The 6194-nt window shown below is 41.6% G+C and overlaps 1 long non-coding RNA gene across 1 annotated transcript; it reads right to left on the bottom strand.

Annotated features, from left to right (window-relative positions):
* Nucleotides 1-3785: 3785 nt before the first annotated feature.
* LOC124860990 lies at nucleotides 3786-5149 on the bottom strand. Its single transcript, XR_007036531.1, has 2 exons — nucleotides 4946-5149; nucleotides 3786-4209 (listed from the first exon to the last, which is right to left on the bottom strand). It is a non-coding gene; the product is annotated as an uncharacterized LOC124860990 (long non-coding RNA).
* Between the last annotated feature and the right edge of the window lie 1045 nt (nucleotides 5150-6194).

The raw sequence follows: 6194 nt of genomic DNA on the forward strand, positions 1-6194 counted from the left end.
TTCGTTTAAAATACTTTTAGCAAATTAATAATGTTTTTGTTTCAGCTTGTAAATAAAAAATAATGGGCAGGTTTAGAGTTATACAGTTGATTAATTCATTCTGTTATTTCCTAAGTTGCTCTGGATCCATAAGCAGGAAAAGTTTAAATCATAATTTTTTATAAAATGTTTTACCAACCTGCATCTGACCAGAGTTGCAGCTTTACAACTGCAATAAATACTAAACACATCAGCAGCACAAACAAAACATGTTTTTAGTAAAAACTTTATTTATAAGAAGGTGAGAGGGTGAAGAGGACCACAGGGAGCTTCTGGGAAACTGCATCCAAACCTGGAACTCCTGTAGAGCTGTCTGCATAAAACCATGAAAATTGGAAAGTAATAAGGAGTTCTATTTTGGATAGGCTTCGCCCTTTTATGGCTATCACCAGTGGGTTAATCCATTTGCGTTTGAGCACTGAAAACTTTGGTCCATGCCCACCCCAGTCTGTATGAATTGTGTTCAGACCGGGTAATCTGCTCCCATTTTTTCTTTAGTGTCAGGCGGTAATCGGACGATTCTGCCTCTGAGGCGGGAACTCAGAAGCCGCGAAGCTTATATGAGTGAGTAATGTATTGTAATCCCAGATTCTATGAGTATAGGCGAAACTCTAGGCGTCACTGGTTCTTGAATGGCTGAAGAAAAAATATTTGCGAGCCGATTACCCAGTTTGAGGTCAACTCAGACAGACCGGGGTGAGGCCCACCTAGTGGGTGGGTGTGGACTAAAGTTTTCAAATCATGAATTTTGATTACAAAAATAAAAATAAAAATGGAAAATTTATGAAAATCCGATGGTATAAAGAAGTGTGTCTCATCTGTGTAGTCTAGTAGAATGATTCGATGTTATTTTGTGTCACTGGGTCGCAAGACATGAAAGCTGTTAATTTTTGTTTCTCAAGAGTTTTTGGTTTGCAAATGTATTCAGGGTCCCTAAATGACCCACTGTGTGTGGGAGGAGGGAGCAGGCAGAGAGCTGCTGCCTGAAATCACACTGCCTATATCGGTTCAAACGGGAAGAAGATGTCACTGAATTCGCGGAGCACGAATGTCCAATATCCAACCAAAAACTAACTTCACTGGACTAAAATCTCACAGGCTGGTTAGCAGTTGGTCTGCTAAAACAGCTTTGTGCTAACTGTTCCTGAACAGTAAACTACATTTTGAGGTGCCCTGATTTAGCCTGATGGCTAATTGCCAGGCTAGTGAGCAGAATCAAGTGTTGAGCTGTTTTTGCTTGTGACTACTGTTTGTTGACAGTCTTGTTGTGTATTGACTTGCTGTGGGATGCAGCTGAGCTGGTGAGTGTGCAGCTGTTCGCTGGGAAGATTGTAATTAAATCCGACCATCATGGCTTCTTGAAACCACACCAAAACAGTAAATCCAACCAGTCATGTCTTTCACAAACTCCTCCCACACCCAGTAAACTCCCAATTAGGCATGGCAGAGACCACCTTCTTGGTAGAATGACAAACCAGAGCAGGAGGCCTCTAAGCCTTGTTTAGACAAGATGATTATGGGATGTTCCATTTGTACTGCGCTGCCCAGGGGTGTTTGTGTTTGCCACATTATTTTGAGATGAATGCATTTTTAACCAAACAATTTAATGGCGTCATAGATGTCTTAATAGATATGGGTATTGCTACATAGTCTGTTTTGATTGTTGAAATTCGCTATGGTGACTGAACTCTAATTAATTAATAAAACCAAGGACCAGCTGAAGCATGAAATTTGTGAGTCCTCCTTCCAATGCCTGGCTAAATCCTAGATGTGGATCAATCCAAACTTTTTACGTTTCATGTTTATTTGCATGTTTAGATAAAAAGCAGCATTGACTTCTCACTGCCTCAACCCCAGTGATCGCTGGAGATAGCCACCAGCCCCCACCCCCCTGCATAGATGGATGGATGGATGGATGGATGGACTTCACAATCTAATTTTTTTCCAACCCCCTAGACTGAGCACCTTATTGTGAGAATAATGCTGAACTCCTGGGTAAATGACAGGCTCTGGGGCTCTAGCACATCTTTCTGGGACCAGAGAAAGTCTCTCAGTGACAGCTGGAATCTGTTGGGCAGTAAATTATCCTCAAAGTCCAGAACATAAAGTGCTCTGAACTAGGCGTGCCAGGACCAGTCAGTGAAGCCTGCTTGCTGGTATTTGCATTAAGCTGAAAGGTTGTCTGGCTCTGAAGGCTTTGAGCTCCATTTCAGAGAATGTAAATGTTACTGTACATGTTTGTCCTGTGTGAGGCTGGATATTGAAAATATTAGCTAAGTTATTCTTGTCAGGCAAAGAAAACAGAGCCAGGGCCTTCGGGGAGCCACCGGCTCTGAAAACACATCTGATTGAAACATGATTTATTCCATCAGACGTTCGTTTAAAAACGGTCTCAGAGTGAAACAAAGAGGTGACCTGAGATTGGAGGCTTTTCTTTCTGATTCCTCAGATGGTGGGGCTGTCTGGGGACCAAACATCTCCAGGGGCCACAGATGAAGCTTCAACAACATCTAATATGGAAATGAACACTGCTGTTTGTGCTGTCAAGTGACAGTTTTTCCTCCTCCCATTGTGTTTAAAGTGACATTGTTTTCATTTTATTTCTTCATCGCCTCAGACGATGATGGTACACATTCCTGCCGCTCCCTGGTGACAGCCCATATTAAAGCAACGACGTGAACATGATGATGAAACACAGGCAGGAAAACCGACAACAGGCTGAGGGAGAATCTGTTAACCTCCGTCAGATTTCCTGTTTCTCCTCCAGCTTCATGTGAGAGATTGAACCTCTCATCTGCAGCCGGATCAGAACAAAGGAGGGCAAGAAAGGTTCTCACTAATGATGTTTCATAAAGCAAATTAAAGCTGGGAGCACAACCTGAGCAGCTTCATGTGATTACCAATGCAGCAGAATGGAGTTTTAATGACTCGTTTTATTATCATTCTTCAGGCTAGAAACAGTCCGGATATTCAGTTTTCTAGCACATAGAAAAAGATTTAGCGAGAAAGACAAGTTAATATAATGATAAGCAGCAAATGAAACATTGAGATACCCTAAAGACTTTAACTAGGACATTAAGGATGGCAGCTGCAGTGTAGATACAATAACAGAAAAAAAGTTGAATCAGTTGAACATGGTTTCCTCAAGAGGAACTTTTTATTTTAACTTTAGATTTAAATTTAAAAACATTCACACCTGGAAAAGTCACATCAGCACAAGTCAGATCAGAGAGAAAACCATGAAAAGTCATCTCCACATTATTATGAGAGCAAAGAGTCACATCACAGGAGGATCCATCAGACTCCTTGTTTCTGCAGAGATGATTTCAACTGGATGGATAGATGTTACTCAGACTAAATCAGTCCAGGTGTTGGAAAACCAGAGCAGTGTGTTCTCCTCACAAGGATGTGTTGAGATTTGCTCAACCAGTGTAAGATTTGCAACCATGGTTACCTGAACAATGCAGTGAGTGGAGCAACTGCTTCTCCATTTTGCTAAATAAAGTCTTAATACTTGTTAACATTGTTTTAACTAAAAATCAGAAAGGTAAATTATTGTTCAGTTTTCAAGGTGTTTTATGTGTTTCAACCCCCAGGGATCTACTCTACCCCCTGTTCATGACTTTATTGGTGGTACCTGAAAGGACGTATGGAAAAAGAATATCAAACGAAACTTTTTCTTGATTGTTTGTCATAGTACAAGGAACCTTTTTGACCCACATGCAGAAAACTTCAGGAGATTGTTATAAAAGCTTAACGGTTTATTGAAAACAAGAACAAAGCAGTATGTGGTCTGGAAAATGCCCACTGGCTCAGGAGGGGGTGAGTCACTGAAGGAAATACAAGGAGGAGACCAGTGAGCACAGCAAACAATGACAGTCTAGGAGGAAGTCTGTTGAATAGAGAGTCAGTCTTACTCATAATGGAGGAGTAATAAGAGCTAGGGGGAGATAGGCAGGGTCCGAGCAGGTCCGTGTGGAGTGCTTAGTTTCCACGATTGGTTCAACGGAGGGCGGACAGGAGTTGCTGAAGCAGAGCCCATGAGGGAGCCTTATGGTTGTCGGTTATGGAGCCTGAGATCTGTGGGAGTGTTGTTGAGAGAGGTCTTTAGCCAGGTTATCTGGTATCGTCTCTGAGAGGAGGATGCCTGGAAGCCTTCCAGAAGGAAACCTTTGGACAAGGAGCACAGGGAAAGGTTAACCAGAGCAAAGCAAGGAGAAAACATTCAAAGAACTTTGGGCTAGAGGCACCGCTAAAGTTGACACTCAGGCGACCAATGACTGACAGCTAGCTTCTTAAAAGCACTAGTGATGAGGTAGACAACAGACAACCAAACCCTGATCCCTGACATTTTTATTTTCTTTCGGTTAGCCAGAGGGGCTGAGGTGGGGTAATTATTTCTATTGGTCCTATCCCTACGTTCCTTCCGCATTTTATAACATGATCAAATAAAAGTAATCTTGGTAAATTAAATGAGGAACAGAAATAATTCAAGAGTTTCCTTTAACAACAACTGAACTCCACCAAGTAGTTAAAAGCATGCCCAATGGAAGAACTCCTGGACCTCATGGCTTTCCCTGCAGCGCTCTACAAAGAGTTTTGGCCACTGCTGGCCCCCACCTGCAGCACCAGCACTATGATGTCGTTGAAACAGCATTTGATAGACATTTTGTCCCAAGAAAGAATGTAATGTAATGTGAAAGGGCAAAATTTAACAAGAGAGTGCAACTGACATGGGAACCAATGTGTTCACTTGATTAGCATTTGAGGAGTTGTTCAGGTTACTTGCAAGTCTCAAACACTTGAACCATCTTATCCACTTTTCCCACTCATGGGGTTTAGAAAAATCAAAAAGCTCTGGTGGTTTGATGGTGAAAGTTGCTGCTGGAGTTGCTTCAACACTTACCAGAATTGTAGGCATGACTGGTCCACCACCGTCCCTGGTGCTGAAGCCGTGTTGCTTGTGCTTGGTCATCCGTAGTGGCTAGCCGGTTGCAAAGTTGATGTTTCCAACCTCCAAGCACGCCAACTTCTGACACTATGTTGAGTTCTTTTATAAATAAAGACCGCAGCTTCAGGTATACGCCACGTTTCTTTTATTCTGCTGCCATTTCAGCATACACTGGTTCTACACTGCAATGCACAAGCATAGTCTGCCCTCTAGTGGCAACACATGTAATTAAAGAAATTACACTACTTTACCCAGAGGGGACAGTAATGTGCGGATCAGCGGAGGAGGCTACAGGAGATAAGGTGTAAAGGGGTTTTCCGGAGTCAGGTATTAAACAACCGGAATCGCTGCTGGAGCAGATTCAGAGGTTCACATGGCGTACAACTGGAAGATCGAGGAACCGTGGGACAGCAGCAAAGCTGTCAGTTATGTGGAAAAGCTGCAAGCCTTAAGACATCAGGACCCAGCGTAACTATAAAATATGGGGAATCCAAAATAGAAACTTGTGACAAGAATGGCTTTGGTATTCATATCTAAAGAAGTCAAATCTTGACCAAAATGAAAAGAGACAAAGTTGAGGTGGCATTTTTGCACAAAAGACATCTCAGATACAGAGCCTGCTAAATTAAAAAGAATTGGATTGGCTTTAGGTATCTGTTTTCATCATCTTATGCAGCAGGTCAAAGGAGAGGGCTTTCAATAATAATCTCCAGTTAAATTAGTTTCGAATCCCTAGTGGAAAGAAAGATGAAGAAGGAAGATGCATTCTAGTGAAAGGAAGTTAAATGCATCATTGATAGCTTTACTGAATGTATATGCACCCATATTTCAGATTGGAGTTTTTTCAGACAAATATTTGATTTGATAATAGCAGATCTGAAGAGTTTTAATATGCGACAGGGACTTCAATATGAGATTAAATGCTAAACTTAACTCTTTAGCAATACAGGTGGCTTAGTCCAATCACCTGAACAAAAAGCTCATGGCACTGAAGTATAATGTTTTAGTAGATGTCTGGAGCGAATTATATCCCCTAAAGAAAGATTATACGTATTTTTCTAAACCACAGTCATTATACTCAATGACTGACTACTTTTTAATGTTTGGGAAAGATCTACACAGAATAAATGGGTGGCAGAACCTGGAGAACGGATCTGTTTCTGATAAAGGCATGGAGATCCAAAAGGCTTCTCAGGGTTTTGTT

This window comes from Girardinichthys multiradiatus, chromosome 23 (genome assembly GCF_021462225.1).
Source record: "Girardinichthys multiradiatus isolate DD_20200921_A chromosome 23, DD_fGirMul_XY1, whole genome shotgun sequence".
Lineage (NCBI taxonomy): Eukaryota > Metazoa > Chordata > Actinopteri > Cyprinodontiformes > Goodeidae > Girardinichthys > Girardinichthys multiradiatus.